The sequence below is a fragment of the Pseudopodoces humilis genome, chromosome 2 (assembly GCF_049639895.1).
Source record: "Pseudopodoces humilis isolate 2021_Gansu_Grassland_sample_001 chromosome 2, ASM4963989v1, whole genome shotgun sequence".
NCBI lineage: Eukaryota > Metazoa > Chordata > Aves > Passeriformes > Paridae > Pseudopodoces > Pseudopodoces humilis.
Genome location: NC_142201.1, coordinates 36,747,426 through 36,771,906, shown reverse-complemented (window position 1 = coordinate 36,771,906; position 24,481 = coordinate 36,747,426).

Here is a 24,481-nt window from a genome sequence, read left to right as displayed (position 1 = left end):
TTGCTCTGCTCCCTTGATGGTCTCATAGTAAAACAGGACTGACTGCAATATAAATTTAATATTTATAAATGATTGGACACCTTGTAATCAGCATCAGCCAGAATCTGACTATCAAATTGAGGACATGGTCTTCAGAGCAGAGTGGCCTTTTATTTCAAGATATATTCTTTGAATAAAACTGAAGCACACTAGTAAATGAGGACTATTGTGTGATGTCATGGAGTTACTTTACCTTTAAGAAAGTTTAAGTTGCTGGGATCTGCCTGGCGTCTTTTCTCCTGACCAATTATCGGTCATTGCTGAGAACTGACAGCAGTTTAGGCCATTGAAAAGTGGGATCAACTTGTGAACCCTACCTTAAAGTGTAAAACCAGAGCTCTCTTGGTTCTCTTTGTTTCCTGGCTGGGAAGGGTGGCGGAGCTTCAGGCCTCCCGTTCCCTGCCCAGGCCATGCGGCCGGGCGGGGACTGGGCTGGGCCCAGCGTCTCCCAGCCGGGAGATGCGGGCCCTGTGGAGGGGGTTTTCTCCGGGCTCCGGCCGGGCCGGGCCGAGCCGATCTCTGGCTCGACTGCAGGTCTTTTGCTGTGGCTGGATTCACTGGAGACTGCTGAGTGAAGAAGGAGAGGGGATCTGGGCCTGCAGCGGGCTGGGCGCGGCGACTGCACTCTCCAGAGCAGCCATGAGGAACTTTCCATCGCAGACGGCTCCAGCTCCTGCACCGGCCGAGGCCACAGAACTACCTACAACAGCCTGGGCAAGATTTTAACTCTTTCATTTCCCAGATGAGACTTGCGGATTAATCTTTTTATCCAGACAGAGAAAAGAGAGTGATCAACATGAAAAGAGACTTTATAAACTACTAGTGACAGGAAAGAAAAGAAAAGGTAGAGAATTAAGAAGATGCTTTAATTAAGCTGAAATATCTTTCTGTTAAAACTATGGAAATGGACAATAAGGTCTTGAAAACACTCCTTTAATTCATGACAGTATATAGGGAGGAATAGGGTGTTCAAAGTGTAAATTTTGAGTAAAAAGTAGAGTAATTATGGCACAGTGAAGTGCTGGAAGATTTGAAGCCTTGAGAGGCAATGAGAAAACTGTTTTCTGGTGAAGCTCACGGAAACAGATGAAGAAGACTTTTTGCCTTTGAATAACTTATCCTTAAAAATCCCATCCCTAGACTCATGGCCCATACACACTTGAGAGTGATGTGAAAATGGGAGGAGTGGGCTCTAATAACAGCAGCTCTGGGCAGCTAACATTAGAGCAATGGAAAACTATAACAAAAATAGTTTTTCTTGTGAGAAACTCCATAAATTAACAGGAAGAAACTTCTGTTTCTCTATAAAGACTGGTGAAAAGACTATAGCAAGAATTGGGACTGTTTTAACCATCAAAGTTCCAAAGTTTTTGTCTCTTTTGTCATGTGAACAAGGGAATAGTGGGTAGACAGGGGATGAAAAGGTTTTTCTGGAAGTTTATTCTGGTGTTCTTATTGTAGTTTGTCAATAAACTTTCTTTTTTTTCCCTTTTAAGTTTTATGCCTGTTTTGCTCTTGTTCTAATCCATATCTCACAGCAAGAAATAAGTAATTTTCTTAGTTATTGGTTTAAAACCACGACATGTGATTACACTGATAAGCTATGTCATATAAACTCAATTAATATGTAAAGGCATTCAGGTTCCAAGTCTTTAATTGCAGTATTTTTTAACTTGCACTAGAATCCAATGAAAAAATTCCAATCTCATAATTCCATGGTTGAAACTCTTACCATTTCTTTAGCAGATTATTTCTGACTGTTCTTACTACATGGTCAACAGAATAATGCAAAAGCTGAACTGAAACTCCACTGTTCAGTGTTCACAGTATTTTCATACTGTAAAACATGGTACATAATAAATCTAAGTAAAACCTACTGCACTATATTGAAACCCATAATTTCAAAAGAATGCATTTTTCCCTAAATAATTTAAAGTAATATGGGAAAATCAATATTTAATCTTTCCAATACTATTATACACTGGGGGAGGAACTGGATATATATATAGTTCAGGCTGATAGAATGTTGGAACAAATATACAAACAGTACAGTTTGCTAGAGGGTCTTGAGTAGTTGTATGTGAATTACAAGGAAATAAAGAAGTAGGTACTTTATACTGGAAAGTTAGTTTAGGACAATTTATTTTTAGGATGGTAATTCTGGTAAGAGCACAGAGAAGAAGACATTAATCTGGGAACAGATAAAGTGTCTTGTGGAAAGTATAGTAAGCTGTATTGCCTTAAGAGTTTCAGAGGCAAATTAAGCACTGGATTCTTAGATGGTTGAACTCAAAAATCAAGTCTCTTTGCTTTCTCTTAACTATACTGGTTTGCCCAAGCTGAATATTTGCCAGGCCTAAAGATGAATCTGTATGAAAAACACAGCAAGTGTGGAGCCCATAACTACAATGTCTGTAAATATTCCAAGAAGGTGAACTGAGGGTATGAGATAATTGAAAAATATGCTACAGAATAAATATTTAGCTCTTAAATGTTGGTTTTCTGAATCTGCCAGGCTGAATGTGTCATTAGTTATTTTACCAAAGTTTCCAGCCATGTGGTTTTTTGTAAAGTGGAAGCATGAAGTTTCATCAAGGTGATTCCCAAGGCCTGTGGTTAAACTCTCAGAGAGAAGCTGGAAGTTGCTGCATTATTTGGAGTTGAGAAAGTAAAGTTATCAAGACTGCATTGGAAGCACTCAGATGCTTCATCTGACTCTGTCTAATGTCTTTCTCTAATAGGATACCTCCAGTAAATCATGCTGTCTGAATGTTTACAACTATTTCCTAAAAGAGCATGTGTGAATTAGAAGATCCATTAAGGAATTCCTCTTATTTTACCATTTAAAGAAAAACAGTATAATAATTCTAAATATAAATGAAGCTCTTTTGCCTGTGAGTGCCCTGATGTAATTTCAATCAGTCCATTGACAGAAATATCTTGCAGAATTGGCACTAGTAAATTAAGATTCCCAGTGACAAATAGCTTTTATCCGTAGCAACATTTTTAGCACGCTGTATAGAATGAAATTGAAATATATTTTATACTCTTTGGTTGACAAAAACAGAAATGTGAAATACAAAAATATGTACTATGTGAAGTGTTTCCATTAGTTGGTACAGATATGTCTTTGCCTTCTAAGATGTCAGATTGCATGAAAACACACCAGTACCAATAGCATAATATCTTCTGTGAATATTGACTCTTGAAAAGCTACAACCACTCAGGCTTGTGTGTACATGTTAATGGGATCTTCTTCTGCTTTGCCACAAGCACGCCTGTGATCCTGTCACAGTAAATAGACATAACCCAAGGTAAATCCTTTCATCTTACAAAGGAATCTCAGCAGATGGGCTGGGACAGGAAGGCACATGGGTGTCCTTGTAGCCTTCATTCCCCTTTAGTATAACATGTGATGGTGCATATGTTTTCAACGTGTGATGGGGAGCTGGCCGCACAACACAGCTTTTTTTCCATTATTGTGGCAGAACATTTCTGGGGCTGGAGTTCTTGTGCAACCATGTAATATGTGGGTGCAACTAGTTAGGAAGGAATGAATATCTGTTATGTGCTGCTTCTTATATGTCTATGAAATGTTTTTAAAGATAAACAAGAAAACTTCAGAAGATTACTTGAAGACAGGATATTTTAGAAGCCATTATACACACACACACCCCCTCTTCAAAAGCAAAAATGGGTTCTGAATAGTATAGAGGAAAAAAAACACAAACCAAAATGCCTTTACTTTGCTAATTATTTTCTATAATTTCATTACTCTGAGTGCAGAACTCCCTTTAAGATGATAATTAGTATTGTATAAGGGTCTGCAAAATTTTTTCTGAAGGTTTTTTGTGTAGCTGTCCTTTCCAGCTGGCTCCATCTTACAATTAAACCTACAAAGGTTATAAGTACCAAATTTGCATAGATTCTGCATGTAAGTGCTACAACTGTTAGGTCTAGCAGGGACTCCCACAGACAGCAGACTGATTTGAGGGACAGACACATTGCTCCTAGCATGTCTCATATTTTCTGTTATATTCAGAAGATGCCACTGTTGATGAAATAATAGCTTTCATAAATTGAAGGTGGCTTATAAAATTCAAGTGCAAAAAAGCTGAGGAGGTCATGGTTTTGTAGACAATTTTATAACTTGAAATAACTCCATAATCTTGAATTCTACCTCTAAAACAACACACTGCTATTTTGCTCTAAACAACCTTTTCTCAGATTTTAATTTTTAGGGCTGTTTTGTGATGTTCTAATCCTTTAAGAAGGCATATTAAAAAACCAGTACATTTGTAACAAAGAAGGCAGGACTGAGTTGCTGGTGACGTTGTCTTCACACTGCAGATTACAGTACATTTTCACACAGTTAATTGATGTAACCAGGCAAGACATTTATAATTTTCTGTCATTTGTTGTGATGCAGACCTAAGTAATAGTCTTCAAGTGGAAACCAGATAAGTTTTTTTACCTTGCTGATCTTTCTTAAAGAAGCATGTTCTAGGGCATCAGCTCTGCCTGCATCTGCACTCATGTGCACTGTTGGAATGTACTCATGTCCACTCAGTATCCCTTTATTTTGTGGAAATAGTATCCGGTAGGAGTGGCTAAATAGGTTCCACTCTGAGATATTGCTGAGGTTTACACCACAAGAAGGAGTCAGGAAGAGCTTCTATGGCTCAATTATTCCACTGAGACAAAATGTTCACTCTCAGGATAGGTTGAAGGAATGATTATATTTTTCAGATCATTACACAAATGAGTGGTTAAATTTAAAGCAGCTTTATGATTACTGAAGGCTTTAAAACAGATCACTTCCTCAAACTGATACTCCATGGAGAGAGGGTGCTACCTTCACCTCCTTTACCAATTTTCTTAGGACAGTATGAAAATAACAGTTCTTGGCTTTTCCTGAGAGCAGGATTTACTTTGTTAGCCCTCAATGAGTTTGAGAAGCAAGCACTTTCTCTCCTCTGCACATGCCCTCATAAATAAAAGTCCTGCAGTACTTAGATCCACGTAAATGTATGTTCTATGTATATTTATGAAATAACTAAAGGACAAATGATCTTCCAGTTTTATTTCTACAACTTTAATGAACAGAGTAGGGTTGTATTACACAGCTACAAGTGAGTAAGGAGTGCTGTCACTGCTGAGCCACAGAATTTCACCTAGGAAACATTTATCTTTTAACACAGTGCTTGACTGCAGGATAGTTTGAATCATCTTGTGTACATGCAGTAGTGGCAAAGATATCATTCTTGATCTTTTTTCTCTATGCCTGGTCTGCCCATCAGTAGAAAAAGATATAACTCCTCTCTCTTCTGTCCTCAGTCATAATTATATACCTAGAAATGACCTTTTATATTCTATCTTGAAAGACATTAGAAATAATAAGTATGTGATGTAAACCAATAAAAGTTGTGTAGGTTATGAGCAGGAGAAAGTACAGAATCAAACTTCCTAATGCTTATTTTTTCTAGTTCTAAGTAACCTCAATGCTCAGATATTTTTATATACAGCTCATTATATTTTCAATACAGTCCTATAACTTCAGGAGCAGTATATTGTAAAAATTTACAATATTAAAGTATTAATTATGGAGCATAATACGTGTGAAATACTCTGAAGTCAATTTGAAAATAAAATCACTGGGAAAAAAATTATTGTTTATATAAACAGACAAGTTTTTTTAAGGAAATGTAATCACCTAGCAGAATACACATAAGTGCAGGAGGCAAACCTTCATCAGCATTGTGCCAGTCTGCCTTCCATGGGAACAGAGCCATGTCTATATTTCATACTTTTAAACCACACGCTGTTATTGGCTGATGCAGCCTGGATGCATGCAGGCTGTGCTGTGAGCCCTTCACAAGGGATGCAGGGAGAATTAGTCTCATTCATGTTTTTATTCACAAAGCTGAGGATAATCAGTGGAGATGCAGCTCAAATTAAAGCAGATCTGTGGGTGACCCATGGGCAAATGTAATGTCTGCACCTGAAGGCACGCCAGGACCAGCTTGGCGCTGGCATTCGCTCTCTGCAACATTCAATTTTCAGTGGGGTCATGTAGGACATGCAGTAACAGTTAGCTTGACCATTCCACTTTTCATTTGAAGGATTCATAACCCAAGGGGACATGGGATTTTTATTTTTGTACTTGTACCATAGTGTTGAATGACATGGTGCTCATATGAACCTGTTAAAATATTGAGTCAGTGTTTTGTGATGTTTTAGCAAGAGTTCATTGACAATATAGGTAGGTCCAAGCACAAAGTTGAAGGCAGGCACCTTTCTTGTTTCAACACTTAACCTGATAGTAAAAAGGGCAAGAAGGTCTCTTATTCATCCTCTTCTCTGGTCATCTTGCACGTTTTGGTGCAAACCTCAGAGCAGGACAGGCCTGGAAAGCTAAAACCAGCAGAAAATAGACTGTGTGATTAGTATTACAATATATATTCAAGGGCAAGAAACCTTGCCTCAGCTCCAGGACAGGAGAGTAGTGTTGATAAACATGATGGGGTAGATTCAAAGGGACTGGAATTAAACCCTGCATAATAAAGAATGTATCCTAATTGGGGACTGTAGTAAAAAGTATATATACACATCCCACCTAATTTTTAATCAAATGTTTAGAGTCTTGTATCAACATATGTTGTAAATCAGTATAATCCCATAAAAGTCAATTCAGGTGTGTATTGTAAAACATCCAGGTACATATTCTGTCATCTTGAATCACAGAATCTATGCTTAAGCTATAAATGAATATATAAATGAAACCAGGAAATATTTCCAGGCACTGGAAGACTTTCACACATGTTGCATTGTTAGAATAATCTCTGCCATGCTTTTGTCTTTGCTGTCAAAAACCCCCAAACAACTCGGTAATATTTTTGGATTTATCCTATTAGCTCACTTGGAACAGACATATGATCACCTCTTTTGAAGACTGAGAGTTTGTTGGTATGGATGAAGCCAAACCATGCTGAATGGTCGCAGGGTGAGAGTATGCAAGCAGTGTATAATTACTAACGTATTTCCAGCCAGTTTTTTCCAATGGGACATTTAGTGCTAAAAGGGGAATTTCATTAAAATTGAAACATTGTCATTTTTATTGAGAAGACATTTCCTGCTCACACTAAAGTCTGTTTGGAGCTGAATCTGGCAAAGAATATGAAGGACAGCAAGAAGGTCTTCTACAGGCACATGACTAGCTAAAACCAGAGAGACTTGGATATATGCAGGACAGGTGCTGAATGGGGAAAGGAACTGGTGACAGACACTATGTCTATCCAACTTGATAGCCTCCCATGGTGAGATGACTGGCTCAGTGGTGAATCCTGTTTGTCTTGTCTTTAACGAGGTTTCTGACACTGTCTACCATAACCTCCCCACAAGAAAGTTTCTGTAACATGGGGTAGAAAAACAGTAGAAAACTCATATGGGATATCGTGTATGTGGAGGGTGGTGATCCTGCCCCTCTGCTCAGCCCTGGTGAGGCCACATCTGGGGTGCTGTGTCCACTGCTGGGCTCCTCAGTACAAGAAAGACAGGAGCTCCTGGAATGGGTCCAGCAGAGGGCAACAAAGATGATACAAAGGGGACTGGAGCATCTCTGTTATGGGTAAAGGCTGAGGAAGCTGGGCCTGTTCAGCCTTGAGAGGCTAACAGGGGACCTCGTCAATATCTTTAAGTATGTGACAGCAGGATGTCAAGAGGATGGAGCCAGGTTCTGCTCGGTGGTGCCGAGCAATATGACAAGAGGCAATGGGCGGAGACTGATGCACAGGAAATTCCACCTGAACATGAGGAACTTCTTTACTGTGCAGGTGACCATGCACTGGAGCAGATTTCCCTGAGAGGTTGTGGAGTCTCCCTCACTGGATGTGTTCAAGAACCATCTGGACACAATCCTGTGCCATGGGCTCTGGGATAATCCTGCTTGAGCAGGGAGGTTGGACCAGATGACCCATTGTGGTTTCTTCCAACCTGACCCATTTGGTGATTCTGTGGTGGTAACTGGTGAATGATCTCTTCCTGTCCTTTTTTTCAATCCACAAGCCTTTCATTATATTTTCTCTTCCATGTCCAGCTGAGGAGGGGTAACAATGGAACAGTTTGGTGGGTACCTGCCAGGTAGCCAGGGTCAATCCATCACAAAATTTTATAGATGAAGATTGGGTAAAAATTGGGAAAATTTCTCCATGATGTTCTGTGACTCTGACTCAGTTTAACAGAAGCTTATAAAAATAGAATAGAATAGAATAGAATCAGGGTATAAGAAATAGATTAGGATTTTTATGCTTCCCTGCTGGAAAGTAGAGATGGGCTAAGAAGACCCTGATGGCCTTCCCACATTTCCTTTGGGAAATGCACACAGTAATTAGTTGTTTGAGTAATCGCATAGCTGTCTGGAGATTATGGAATACGTGGAATTCAGGCAAAATTTAAAATGAAGGCTAAAACTAGATTTACAAAGCCCTTGATGATAAAAGTCAAACAGATTTCTCTTTTTTTTTTTTTCTTTTAAAGGAAGGAGAGTGTAGAAGGCCACACTGGGGCTATGCCACCAAAGTTGGAGGCAGGCCTGTAGAGACCCTGCTGCCACATTGAGGGTAGCTCAGAACAGCTACAAGTAGGCTCTCCCAGGAATAAATCACTATTCCTGTTAAGAGCAGGAGGTTTTTTTTTAAGAACTGCAGGTTTTGAAGCTTTGGCAAATGAGAAACAGGACTTGCTTGAGAGACCAGAAGAAAAGATGGATGTTTACATAGCTTTTCCATCAGTGAAAATGGGAACTGCTCCTAGGATCTGTGAAGATTGTTGAAGAATTTTATCAGAAATTCATTTATCCCCTTTCCATTGTGTTTTCAAGGGCTTTCAAAGATATCTTGAGTGAAAGAGCATTAAGATCTTTATTATATGTAAATTCTTTCGCATTGTTTTCTTTCTTGGGTAAAAATTAAGATTTAGAGAATGTGAGAGACTTGAGATTTATTGTCTATTTGAAATAGATTACAAAATTTTGATTCTTTTTTAACAAAGAGACTGGGAGATAAAATAGCAAGGCAATTATTACATCTCAGCTAGTCTAATATCTTTAAAATATAATGAAATGTACATTCTGCCTGTTAAACTCCCACTACAAGGCTCTTGACTTCCTCAGTATTTACTATAGATCTAACTTGACATTCAACAGTTGTTCCTGCCTAGGACACAGAGATTTTTTCCCAAAAATTAACTTCAGTAAAAATATCTGACACCACTGCGTTAGTTGTCAATATCCTGATGGAATAAAGTCACCTGTGCTGTAAGAAAAACAGGAGAAGGAAAGTATACTATTGTGCTTCATTTCTGCAGTTCAGAATTAAGCAGTGTCATGTCCTTGGCTGCTGATCCATAAACCTGTAGGTCTCTAGTGGATGAAGAGTGCAGGTGCACTGTCAATCACAGCCTACGAGGCCTATCTCACTATTGTCTGGCTTTACATGCAAACACTATCTTTTAATGAGATCTTCGCTATTAGAAATCCTTCCAAGCTGTGTTAAGATTCCGGTTCTTCAGGCATTCAACTTTTTTGATTACTCTAGCCTCTATCAGCATATTGGATTTGTAGTGTCACATGAGAGAGCAGGGGAAAGGCAGGGGAAAGGTGTGGCCAGAGCACTGCAGTCAGCCCCATGTCTCATCTACTTCTTCCTCACTGTGTGAACTGACAGCAGTGAGCTTTCTACTGCTTCCAGGCAGTCTGGATACTACGACATTAAATTTATTGCATCCCAAAATATTACTTGACCTTTGCTGTAATATAAAGCTGTATTAAAGTAACACCAAGAAGTCCTCAGTGATGCCCTGGTATATGAGTACTGTACCTGCAGATAATAGGAGACAACCTCTTTGATCAGGCAGCTTGGTATTAAATAGACAAGACAGTGTCTTCATGCCTCACTTAAGTGATTTCTTTCACTTCTTCTCTTGGTTTGTCTAGGGTCAGTCCAGGCTTCTCTGAGAAAATCTAAATATTTAACCTAAATTTGTTGAGATGTCATTTAGTATCTTAACCACAGTGACTTTATTTTTGTTTCCTTTCACAGACAGTGTATTTGCTTTCCATTTTTTAGAGGCTGCTTTAAATACAAGCTAAGTTATAAAATGGAGTCACTAATATTTGGAAAGCAAAAAGCTCAAGGACACACATATAGTAGCTCTCGACCTGCAGTGGTGTGGGGGATATTTTTCAACTGATACTCTAAGTGCAGAATTAGCATAATCGGCAATCATTCCTCCAGAGTCTCTAGACTCTGTGATGCTCTTGCTGTGAGTAGAATGTGCTCCAGCGTGCTGTGCTTCACTCACTGGGAAAATGAGAGATTCATAGGGACCACGGATTAATGATCTCCTGTTGGCCAGCTTCATTTGTGTAGGTAGCAGCAGGTAAGTTGAAGCCCAGGAAAAGTTCCAGTTCACGTATTTGAATTTTAAAGGAAATGTCTGTCCTTCGAGTGTATGTTAGCACAATTCCCTCTGCAGTATAGCAGAGTACTATTAATGAAGTCACTGCTGCCTTTTTATGTTTTACTGCTGTTGACATTTTTGCAGCTGTTAGAGAAATGACTCAAGGCTTATAAGTTCTAGGTCATTTTTCATTTATGAGACATTTTCCCCTCTGCATACTCACTTCTGACTTTTATTTTTATTAATTTCTTATTGTACATGAGGATCACTGTAATATTTAATAGGAATTTTATAACTTGCACAGATAGGGTTATTATCTGAAACTACCTTTACCAACCTGACACCTATTTAGACAGGGCCAAATTCTGACATCCTGCAGTGTGTAAACCTTCTTTTGTTCAAGTTCCTTGGGGCATTTTGCATGATGCTTCTAAAGATTTAAATTTTTGGTTGCTTGAATTTGTATTATGAATCTAAAGCTTACAGTGTATTTGTTTACTAGAAGTGGTAGAAATGGGACACACCATCAACTGCAAATAGTGGCATTTTGGATTTAACCTTTTTGGATTTTGACCTTCACAGTGTTAACTGATCATTAAATAAACAGTTTGTACTTCAAAATCTTCTTGAGCTATTTGAGAAACATCTGTTCTTGAATAGTTTTGATGAGATTAGGGTGACGCTTAAATATACACAGAAGAATATATTTAATAACCTTTAAATAACCTCAATATCTCTGTGTTTGAAAAATGGAATACCGTGACTTAATCCTAATCAATCAAAACCTCATTTTTGTTGATTCAGCTTCCTCAGTGACTTGGCAAGAGTGTTAAAATTGGCAGTGCTAAGAGATCACAGTCCAGTTTGAAATGAACTGTAGTTTGATATTGCCTGACAATTTCTGCCCTATCCATATGGTATGTTCTACCTTTCAATAGTAATTATCATATAATTCCATACATGTCAGGTTAGAATAGTTAATAGAACTAAATGGCTCATTTCCCTCTTTCCTTCATTTAATCTCCAAGGTTTATTATCCCCAGCAGAGAGATGGAGAGGGATGTCCATTGCAAGAAATTGTCCATAGTGTTTTCAAATGAGATTGCATGGAGGTGTATAGATTTTTGTGTAATTACTCATCTACATTTTCCCTGCTAAACTTTATTACTCATGCTGCCTTTGATCTCACTAACAGAATTGTTTCAAAGAATGACAGACACTTGAAAATGCTTGCTTTCTGAATCAGTGCACATAGGCCTGATTAAATAAAAAATGAGTATTCTTGCCATTCATGCATTCTCTAAATCAATGCAGATTTGGTCCTGGCTGTGCCAAGGCTACCAAAGTCCCTGCTCAGAGATTGATTTTGTTGGTTCCCAAGGTGGGTGGTGCAGGATGACCCACCTCCCAGTGCAACCTCCTCTCCAAAATGCTGGCATATCAATGTTACCTGACAGCTGGTTCAGGTTTCCTCTGTGGCCCCATGGCCCAACAGGCCTTTAATGACTGAATAATTTTGTTTTGAAATACATAAAGGTGGAGATATCACAGTCTGCTTATATCAGGTTTTTATGTCAAGTAAGTAGGGGCACATACCTCAATGTCAAAATGTAATAATGACACATAGGTGTGTTTGAGCCTAGAAAAGTGCCTGGGATAATGCTGTGGGGTGTGAGAAACTGCAAACCTTTAATTGCCTTATCACAACAAGCTGCAGTCCTGCAGACTAGAGGAAACTATCCCTCAGCCACACCTGGCTTTGTCTCAGAGGATGTGTTGAGTGCAAAGAGGACAGTGAGTGGTGGTCAGTCTAAACCATCAATCTGAGAGCACACTGAATTACAATACATGCTAAATCCTCATGTCCAAAAAAAAATGGTACCATAGTGGTTATTCAGATCCTAGGATGCTTCCAATCTGGAGCTTGGAGAGCAGAAATAACACATTGTTATGAGTAAAGTTTGGTGTATAATATTTTTTATTATAAGCCTGTTATAACTTCTTCAAACACTAATAATTTTGGAATAAGTTTTTCCATATTTTAAGTAGTTATTTTATTTTAATGCTTCAGTAAAAATGTCTCTGTCATTTAAAATGCAAATTACTTTAGGAGAAGAAAAACATTTTTCTTTTAAAAATAGTATTACTATTTGCTTCTTTGAAGTGTTCTAGTGCCTTTGGGCTTAGGAGCAGGAGAACTACTTTTCTTCTATGCTTATGAAAATACATTTAACTTGGAAAAATTGTTAGACTCTGAAAAGCCACAGGTTTACATACAATGAAGCATGCTATGAAGAAGCCTGCTGTCTGCAGGTGCAGAGAAAGCTCACAAGTCTCACAGACGTTGATCCATGGATGAAGTACAACAGCTGAAACCATGACTTTGGTACTGGTACACGGCTTGGTAGGGAGATAAGGTTTTCACATCTTCTGGCGATTTGTTAATTCTGGATTCATCACATTCAGATGGGGATGGTTGAGCAGAGTAGTATCTTCATAGATACGTGGTCCGTCCTTTCTTCCCCCTCCCATTCTCTGGTAGTTCCACACAAAGAATAATTTATTTTCAACAGCTATGCTTTACATCAGAAGCTCTTGGTTCAGATTGCCAGTTTAAAACACCTGAAATAAATCTATTAATCTCCAAAGTAATCCTGAAAAAATGGAATTATTTGTTTATTTAGAGGTAGATTTTATTTTTTAAACATCCTTTTCCTTTATCTTTTATTTAAAAAAAATATTTTACCCACACAATTGAGATTAAATATACCCTTTTGTTTCAGCCTCTGCATTTATGTCATGCTGATAATCTATTAATTGGTCTCATTATATTTTTGTATCTCCTTTGTTCATTGCACAGCCTGGAAGCCAAATGAAAATCAAAGCAGTAATAAAAGCAAATATGATTTGTCATTGAGACAAAAGCTAACTAGCCTTTCTGGATTTGTCACCGCTATCTATATAGTTTTATTTAAGAAAGATGCTGAACTGAAGCTGCAAACAGAGCTTGATTCTGTCATTTCCCATTTTCTATGTGTTTGCTTCTGTGGTTTTGGAGCACCATTATTTAATTACTTTTAAAAGAAAGTTAAATTTATGAAGCTGCACAGTGCCACATACACATAAATGCATTTAATTGTGAAAATAGCTGAATATCCCAGGAAGAGCTTTAATATTGCAATTTTCACACTTCAACAACAATTATGGAAATAGCAGACTCCAAACTCAAATGTTACCTAATTTCCAGTGTTTGGATGAGTTTTTACCTAATAAGTTTATTATCATTGACACTTTTATTTTTCAATGAGACCTGTGATGCCCTACTGCCAATGTGAGAAGGTAGACTTCTGAATAGGACACGTGACAAATGCAAGGATCTCTCAGTGGAAATCCAGTTGCTGATGTGGCCTTTCATGTGTTCTCAGTTACACCATGCTTTTAAAATATGATGATCTTCCTGTATTTGGAAGTGAAGACAATATTTTACATGATTAATAATACCTACTATAAGCTGCTAAAGAGCATATTCTCATAATGTGACAAGTAAGTATACTGTTAGCTTCCATGAGCAGTGTAATCTCATTGTGGGAGATAAATGATGAGATGAACTGGTCCATGAATTGGAAATGTGGGTTACAGTTCCTTAGGTATAGACTATACTGTTAATTAAGCAATTTGTTCTGTGTCCACTTGCATTTCATTTGCTGCCATCAACAATTAAGAGATGTTGTAGTAAGGTCATTCCAGATTAAGACCTTGTCTTTGTGGAGATCTCATTAAAATAGAGAGAAATTCTAATTTCTAGCCAAGATAATGTTAATTCAATGGAAGAATAAATATTGTGGAAGCAATTTGTGCAAGAGAAATTAATGTTAGAGGCATTGCTCTCTTTTTACTAGAAGTAATTTTTACACAGAAAGACATTGTATTGAAAATACTAGCAGGAGCTGTTACTGTAGGAATTGGCTGGGTACCTTGGCCTGGTTAAGGAAGCGTGTCTTGATGTCTAAGCTTTGCACAGATGTGCAGACCCTTAAATAAATTGAACAGAAAATAAGATTTCTCCCTTTGCTGGCTGCCAGCATTACAGTTAAACTACAAAGAAAGTAATTTTTCCAACCATCATGCATTTATTTCCCAGTCATCCTCAGAAACTTGTAACACTGAAGAGCGTTGTAATTGACATTTCATTCTAATATATTGGCTGCCTTGCCTGAATTCTGACTGGCTGATAAAGCCCAGAGAAATCCAGCCTCATCATGTCCTGAACAATTTCAGTTCAGCCCTGTGGCAATCTAAGTGCTTAACCAGCAATTACCAACCAAAAATATTTGGGGATTCTACTCTTCAAAATGCACAAGAGCATAGAAACTGAAATAATCAAGTATAAATCAATTATTTTTCAACTTCCAAAGCAGAATAAAGGAAAGATTTAAAAGAATATATGTGTCAATTTAAATAAGGGCATGCACAGGCATGAGTTTATCCCAACAATAAATTCATTGATGTTATATTTCAGAAAAATTTCATCCTGATATCTCATTTTTCAAAGGAGAAAAAAAAAAGTGATTTTGTCTGCAGATTTTACATTACATCCTAGTTACTTAAAAGAAAACACATATCAACTCATTTTTCAGGTCATACTTTCTGAAGAGATGTGAATAATTTTACACAGACTTAGTTATTGATCTCCCAAGTCCTCCAGAAGTGGTCATGTTATGCAACTAGTTCTTCTTTATTATATCATCAGTTTTTATTCATATGGGCTTCTTTTATTGAGAATACATTACTTCTGTAATGAGCCTTACTTCTTCTTAGGTCTCTGAAAAAATGCTCATTTTTTTCAGCTCTCTTTTTTCTTTGTATGTGTATGCCCTTAGCATCAGAAGTTCAAACAGAAGTTAGGTAACTGTGAAATTATGCAGATATAAATATTTCTGATGTATTTATTTGTATTTGACTTGTATAAATGCTGTGGAGTTTGGATTAATTTAATTTTTCTTTTTTTTTTTTGTTTTTTTTTGTTTTTTTTGGTTTTTTTTGTTTGGTTTTTTTTTTGTTCCTGGTGCTGCAGAATATTAAAATTCTTGTCAATAATGGCATGACCACTGGCAATAATGGCATGCAGCTGTTTCCCAATCTGCAAAATTCCTTATTTGTATTTGGTTCCTAACTGCAGAATTTACACATATTTGAGTTTTTATAGTTAAGCAAATAAAGAGGGATCATAAAGTAATTTTGTTCCTAAAAGACTAAACTTCCTGAATCCAGAGTAACTCCCCAGGTCTTACATTGCCGTGTCAGGCTGGAAAGCCTCCTGCATGTCTGACTGTCAGGCAGATTACTGTGGGTCCAGGGCTTCTCATGGGCTCTGGGGAGCTTGCTACAGAGCCAAGAATCCCAAAACTCTGGTGCCAGGTCTTCCTGCTTGTGGGCACAGCTCAGGGAAATGGGGTGAACAGAGAGGTGGCTTTTCCTTATCATTCTTGTATTAGACCTCTGAGAATAAATGCCTGCTAATAAAATAAAGGTGCTCCATGCTTTTCTCCAGCACGGAGGGCAAAACAGGCATAAACCTGCCTGTAAATATAACATGCAGCTTATGCTCTGTCAGCAGGTTTGTTAAAGGTCTCTTAGCCATCCTAACCCCTGAACTGCACCCAGGAACTGTTCAAAAGCATGCTAATTCATCAAGACCACAGCAAGGACGGGTTGTTCCGAGGAGCTGATAGCACAGCCAGCCAAAACATCCCACCTGGGGAAAGTGTCCTTCAGATCTGTATAATCTGAGAGCATATGCTTAGCCCTGAAGCTTTAGGACTTGATTCCCATATGAAGTCACTTTCAGAAATTTGTGCAGCAAAATGATTTTGATTAGTCTGAAATGGTATCTCTATTATTTCCCCCCTGTGCATAATTTAAAAACTAAAAGAGCATCTTATCCTAAAAAAGCAAGATCTGCCATAGCCACTTTTAATTGCTTGTGAGGACATCACTGTCTTTCTCAGTCCTGTAATTTATGTGTCACCTTGAGCTCTCATTTCCTTAAGAGACATATTATATCTACATTTTGTTAAAAGCTGAATGCGTGACAAACAATTTCAGGGGAGTACACCACTGCTCTGCTACATTTGAGCTGCTCAGAAGTAACTGTCCGTGTGCATGCCTTACCTTGTGGAACCCTGCTGGGAATCAGAGCAGTTCAACAAGGCAAAATGCCAGATCCTGCACTTGGGTCACAACAACTCCGTGCAGTGCTTCAAGATGAGGAAAGAGTGGCTGAAAAACTGGAGGAGAAGGAGCTGAGGGTCCTGGTCAACAGCAGCTGAACATGAGCCAGCCTGTGCCCAGGTGGCCAATGACATCATGGCCTGTATCAAAACTGGTATGGCCAGCAAGACCAGGACAGTGACCTTTCTTAAAGAAAGAGCTGCCAACACTGGGAAAATTTGCCCAGTGAAGCAGCTGAGGTGGCATACCCTGAGGTATTTAAAAAACACTTAGATGATGCACGAGATGTGGTTTAGCAGTTAATTTGGATGCTTTGACTCAATGATCCAAAAGAGCTTTCCTAATGTGATTCCCTGATTCTATGGATCTCATTCTCTGTTAAGGTGTGATCTTTCACTTCTGTACTCTGGACTACTGAATTAAAATGTTGAGAATATAAAAGTTTTGAAGTCTACCATATATAGATCAATTTCAAACTAACTGTATTCCCTCCTCCTTTTGTTATGCTAATAAAATTCAGCATAAAAATTAGATTACTTTCTTTTGAAATTGTCATACTCTTGATATCACTACTTATGGTCAGATTTAGCTTTTTCACTTTCACAAGGTTTAATTCTAGAAGTTTCTTTCCATATAATGAAATAATAAGGATTAATAATGAATAATAATATTAATATTGTATCAGGTTGAAAGACATGTAAACATTTATATATATAGTCCTGAAATTGAAGCAGGATCAAAGAAAATAATTTGCTGCTACAGTAGGAAACTGTCAACTTTCACGCAAAAAGTCATTAACTTTTTTCTCTTTTGAATTATAATTTTGTCACTTTCGTCTAACACTAAAGTAATAGATTTTCATTATATCCAGAGTGCAAAAACGTTGGCTGTGGAAAAAGCAACAGGGCCCAGATTAATAGGAGCTGACAAGCTGACCAAAGAGGAAGTGGCAGCATGGCTGGCACCATGGCTCAGTGGTTGTGACAGGCAATTAGTGAACAGAGCAGAACAGATGTAACAGGAGGCAGCAACAATTTACTGAAGTATTAGCTTGTTCACTCTGTAGTGCAGAGAACTGATACTGTTTGCTGATACAAATAAATACTAATATGGTCTTGGGAGGGGAGGAGAGACTGTGCACAGTCATCTTAAAGGGCTGAAAAAAAATTACTACAAAACAGGAACAACAACCCAACAACACAAGCTCTGGTAGACTTAAGGAAAAAAAAACCAACAAAAATATCTTTTGGGATTTTGAAGATGAGATTAAAATTCTTGCCTCATTACTGGACTGTAATGAGCTTTAAAAAAATAGCATACTAAAGAGAACTTGTAGCAGCATGTTCATATTTCACTGCACTCAGAGAGGATGCACAATGTTCTTTTCATTTCTCCCCTGTTGTTCTGGAACAGACTTACATTTCTGCAACTCCTCAATGTTTATGCTGTTCTCTGTGTGGATATGGAGAGAGGAGATTGCTATGCCCTTACCTGGATGGTCAGAGGAGGGAATAACAGTCATGTGGGAGATTTTTGTGGTTACAGGTGTTGCACTGTATTTTATAAAACCTAGCCACAAAACCTGTACCTTATTTTTAAGATTGTTTCTTAAAAAGCACAGATCTCACTCATAGTGTGCTAATTTAAATTATTTTACCTCAGGAAACTTAGGAGTTTTGGTTCTGGAACTATCTGGATGGATGTCATCAGAGGACAAAATTATCAATATACACAGGGATATGGCAACTGGATCAGTTACCTTTTCTACTATTCTAAGAATGGTTATGATTTTTCGAAGAGTAGCAAGGAAATTAGTATTGTTTGTTGACTATTGTAGAGAGTACAATATCTTGATTCTGTAAATTGAGATAAATTCTGTGTGTTAAGGGAGCATACATTTTATTTAGAACTGGAAAGGAAAATAGTCTTTTGTGTACAGTCACAGAATCACTATTTACATCTTGTATTGACAATATCAACAATGGAGTAATTTTCTTCATTTTCACAAAAATAGAGCATTTACCTGCAAAGTATTGCAAATTAGACCAATTAAACCTAGAAGTTTTACCTTCGATGATGAGGAAGGACTAGACCTTAAGTGAGTTTCCTACCAGCAGGTGGACCTTAAGGATAATTTTCATGGTACCAAATCAAAAGTGGTCATATTTTTACTGTCGTTATTCCTCCCTCACTGAGGGAGCATATTTTAAAACAATGAAGGCATGTTTTGGGTCCATTAACCGTGGTTATGACACTTTTGTACTGCGAGGACTCACAGAGAGGGAAAGTTGCCACCAGAGCCAAGACATCTCTGTCTGCCTGTGGCTCCAGCTGGCTACAGTGGAGGTAAGGATGATTTCTGGAAACTACTCACTGTTTCTGGATTGGTGTTCATGGAGGACACCCTTTCTTTATCCTCTTTTTAGCTCTTGCTTTTAAATACTGGAGTTTGGGGGTAAATAATGCAAAATATGCTTAGCATGCATCCTGTTTATTACACTTGTTTCTCTTAAATATGCTGTCTTTTATAAGGGAAAAAAGCTAAAACCAAACACTGTCTAACTCAGTGGAAAGAACCACAAGTGAATAGTTGAGAAATATATGATTTTAATATTGTTTTATTAAAGAAGATAAAATTCACTCACGTAAACTAACCAGAATATTTTCAACTAAACTGGAACAAGATTAAGCCCCAAAGGATTCCATAAAAACTGGAAGAATCGTATTAATTCAAGTAATTGTTTTCTTCTTGGTTTGATTTCTTTACAAAAAATATGTATATATCTATATATATAAAACATAAAAAGAAAGATGGGATTTAAGAGAATGACATCTTCTCTACTTAATGACTAGCTAATTCATTTCATATTTGCAAGCTAAGAAAAGAACACAGAAGCATGGGATATTCTAGCAAATGGTCTAATGAAAAGCTGACAATGTCACCACCAAAATAATTTAATGAAATGGGGGAAAAAATAGAACACAGAGACAGTTTTTTAAAAAGAGACAAGATGACTAGCTAGTTGTAAGCCCTACATTTAGGTTTCACAAAAGTCTGACTTTGTGTCAGGACTTGTGTGCCTAATATTTTGAGAATCTGATATTTCTTTAATGAATGCAATAGGCCTTTTGATATTTATCAAGGAGAATTTCAGCTGTGTAAGTGGCCTTTCTTCTTCCCTCAAAATTTGGTTAAGCCTTTGCCTCAGAAATAATCTAAAGGATGGTAATTTTTGGTGCAGAAGATAACTGAAAAAGAAAGCAGAATTATGGCTGGAAAAATAACTGTAAGGGAAGACTTGGGCTTTTCAGACATTGTAAATTTGTAACTCTACATAGAAACTACTCAAATCTGCTACTCCACCAAACTGTATGGTTTTGTGTAGCTGATTTAATTCTTGTAGCTGTTACTGAGTGGTGTTTACTTGTAGGGTCAGGTAGCATAGGTAGCAATGTTCTCTCTTCAATTCAAAGTTCAAGTTGTTATTGAAAGTTGAAGTGGCTTAGAGGGAGAAATAGATCAGGATATTGTAAAGGATATTTCTCTCTGTTTTTCCTCTTTCATGTAAGCCAATTCTTTGCAAGGAGTGGTCATAGTCCTATTTTCCCTGCCTAGTGCAGTTCTCATGTTCATTGTTTTCAGATCTGTTCCTCCAATCAGTTTTGTTCTCTCCCATGAGCTTTGTTTCATTTCTTTGCTAGAGCTACATTTCTCCATCCTCTGAATTTTCTGCCTCACTGTGTGCCCAGTGCTTTAAGGCCTACCATCATGAGTGTTTCCTTCTGTCTATTTTCAGCTATTGTCTTAAAGAGCCCCGTTTGCCTCCTAATAAAAAGGCTTGGTCTTGTGACAACTTTCTGCCTGTGGCTGACTACAGAAGTCAAAAATTACTTATGGCATAACAGTGCTAGATAACTTCAATTGCACTGTAAAAGAAAGCAGCAGGAACAGCAGCCTGGCACTTGAAATAATGAAAAGGGCAAAAAAAGGACATGGGGAGGACTCAAAGAAGTGAATGATGAAACAAGGAAACTGGGTAGAGAGATCAGTTTGTGGTGGATTATCATTACCTAAAATGAAGACAGAATAGGATGCTTGACTTCTTGAGTCTGTAGGACAGCATAGTAAATAGTATGATCAATTCTGAAATATTGTGCTGCTGTACAAAGCAGTTGACTTACCTTGACAAAATTCTTGTGCCAGAAACCTCAAGAGAATTTGGTTTAGAAGACTGTTACTTCCCCTCTTTTCTCTTCATCCTCTTCTTTTCACCTTAAAGCATTAGGTAATTTTCTGCCTCTCTCTTCTATTTCTATTTCTCTCTCTATTTCTTCTATTAGATTGGCATGGGCTAGCCAATCATCCAGTTTCCCTTGGACACACGCCCTTCATGAACTGGTACCCAGCTGTGGTACATGCATTGCTACAAACAAGTCTCATGGCAATTGGTAGATAGATTAAACTGTTTCTCTTGCTTTACTTTCTTCCTAGCTACTTGTTCAAGACCAGTTGTAGTTTTTGGAGTTTATAATTCATTCTGGTCCCCTGAGTTACAGTTTGTTTTTCAAGAGACCAACCAAAAATATGTATGAAAATGGCATTTGTATTTTTGGAAATAACCTGATTTTATCTTCATGTATCAGAAGTATTACAAAAATCAGTGCTTGTGGCCTATGGTATTTCTCCAAGGTTAGACCAGAAGTCCTTTTTTTGCTGTGCCAGAAACAAGTATTTTCAGAGGTCATAGATATCATAGACTCATGTAGAATTGCTGAGCTGGAAGACTATTTGTTATCTGTGAAAGACATTGAATTTATCATCTAGGATGTAGCTTGATAGCACAGGAAGAATGTGATTTGTATATATGAAAGTACTCTCAGAGTTGCCACCTGGTAGATTTTTCATTTCCCTGAATGGTTTTATAGTTTGTGATCATGGAAAAATCACTTGACACTAATTAAAAATCTTATTGAATAAATTGAAATACTGTGAGACAAAAGAGCAAAAGGCATATGCTAAGATTTTCTAAAATTATATGTATATATTTCAAGTCAAACCAGTTATAGACTTGTGCTGTCTATGGCACTTACAATACAACCAAGAGGTACTAAAGAATTGCAGTGCAGTAGCCCAGAAAAGAAGGGCAGGTTTTCTTGGCTTAATTAAGAAAAAAATAGTTTGAAAAACAAATCCTGCATTAAAGAGAGATAATTAAGATATAAAAGTCAGTCTTCAGGAGATTCAAGTTTAGTTTTATTTGCTAATTTTGTATATTTTTTATATTTTATGTACATTTTGTAATAATAGACTCGTAATAGCTATAAGATAATATCAACAAATAGCTGATAGCTTAGACTTCCCTTATGATAATAGGATAAGATATAGTTTTATTCTAAAGGACTGTAGTTCCATATTTTGGGTGGAGAGGGCTCTTAATAATTTAATTTTGCATCTCTTTATTTGTGGCTGTACATGTTATTTACAATAAAGCGGTATTTTTTCAAACTCTCTTCTATAACACTAAATCTTATGTTTTCTGAAGGTCAAAATGTATGTAAGGAATTTGCAGATATTATAGATGGGGAAAAAAGGCATTGAAAAAGCAAAATCAAAACACCCATTAATTTTCTTCATTTAAATTAAGATGCTGCAGGGTTATTCCTTTAAAGTGTTCAACATTTTTCATACCCTGACTCCTTTTCTTTTTTTGAGCAATTAGTATAGAGGTTTCTCAGCTGCCCAACAGTGTGTGTTGCCAAAAGACAGAATGGTTATGGTCTAGTTTTGGTCAAGTCTGTTAAAGGATGACCAGCAGTGAGAATTACAGGTAGAGCTGGGATGGAGAGTTTGGGGTATATCCTCCCCAGTTTCCTGTAAAGAAATGCTTCCCCACAAAGTCTGAACCTTCATGCAAGAAAAATTACCAGAGCCCAGCCCTGGCTTCTCAGTTTTTCAGCTGTTAGACTCAAAATCTTATTACTGGCAAAAAATACCTCTCAATGCCAATACACATTCAATATCAGAATAATTTATATTGGAAAAGGCCTTTAAGACCATGAAGTCCAACTATTAACTCACTACTGCCAAATCCACCATTAAAACTTGTCCTTAATGTCATACCTAGATAGGAGTTGTCAGCAACCTGAGCACTTCTCTGGAAAGAGTTTTATTGTACTAATCTGTTTGGTTTGCACTGAGACATGAACCATCATCAAAGCTGGTCTTGGGCAGCATGTCCACTCTGTGAAGTCCTCCAAATGAATCAGGAGTGACAGCTGAGGTGTTTGTCTGCCACATGTTAACTGTGCTCCCAGAAATGTCCTACAAATTACAGAACTGCTGTCTGTTGTGTGCAGGAGCTTCTTACTCATATAAAAGGATATTGGTTTTATTCATTCACCCTGTTTCCTAGGTGCTGTTTTGCATGTACTGTAACTCTCCCATGCAAGGTGTCCCGATGTAATCCATCAAAGTTTGCTTAAGTGGGAGGCACATCCCCTTTTCTTTCACAGTAAAGCTGTAGTCTGTCCAGACCGCTGGGAATTGTGAGGAAATTAGGCATGCCCACAGAAAAATTTTATGTATTCCTGAAATCTACAAGTTCTTTCTCAGACCACATCCTTGAAAAATTGAAGCTCTGTTTTTGAGGAGGAAACAAGAGTACACCAGGGAAAGTCACTTTTTAGAGACCTTCACCTGTTTAAGGGCACACTGGGAAGTGGTGCTGGAAAGCTGCTGCATTCCTGTAGTTCCACCTGCAGTATGCAGTTTAAATTAAGTTATTTATAATTAGATCAGATATGAAATGGTCTCTAGAACAAGCTCTAGCCATTTTAAAAGTGTAGGTAGATTTCTGCCAATATATATATTGCATTTTATTGCAGTAGTTTTATTTCTCATAAATTTAAAAGAAAAAATAAAACATAGTGATCATCTAAAAATACCTCCACTCATAGAATGAGCCATCCAAGTTTACCTAATAATTATAATGACATATAATTTACAGAAAATATTTTAGATTTAATTTAAATGTTACAGATACTGAAGAAGAGCCAGGGGTAGTGGCAATGGCTTAAAAAAAATAATATATATATATATAAATTTAAAAGGTTCAGGATGTTTCTGTGTACAAGGTGAATCCTGTAAAAACAAATCTCAATAACTACTGTGTTGTGAAAGTTGAAGGATATGTCATTCCTTGAGCTGGCTCCAAGATAGGAAACTGAAGATGAGACACAGTAGTTGGAAAGGAAGGCAAGAATAGAACAAAGTTCTGTTTGAAGCAGAAGGACATCTGAAGATTGTTTCTTTCAAGATATTGTATAAGCACAGGTGTTCAGGTTCTGTGACAAAAGAGAAAGTCATAGTTTCCTGTTACCACTCAAGACAGTAGGGTAACTACTCTAGTGAAATTCAGAAGCAGACATTTCTGCTGTATTTCTTGCTTGGTGAGAAGCTGCCCAGTCCAGCCCTGGAATAACTCAAGCCTTATTCTTAGTACATTCTTAGTACATACATAACTCAAGCCTTATTCTTTACATTCTCTGTAAATCTGACATTAAGATGCAATTCACTTGCTGCAGATGCAGCACAGGCATCCCAGTTTTTGCCTTGCCTGCCACATCTGTACATCCCATTTTTCCTTCTAAGTGCCCTCAGGAGTATCAGGGACCCACTGTCAGAGAGAGAGGATCAATGGAGCTCCTTTCTTAAACGCCTGGAACATGATGTGTGCTGTCTGAGAACAGCTTG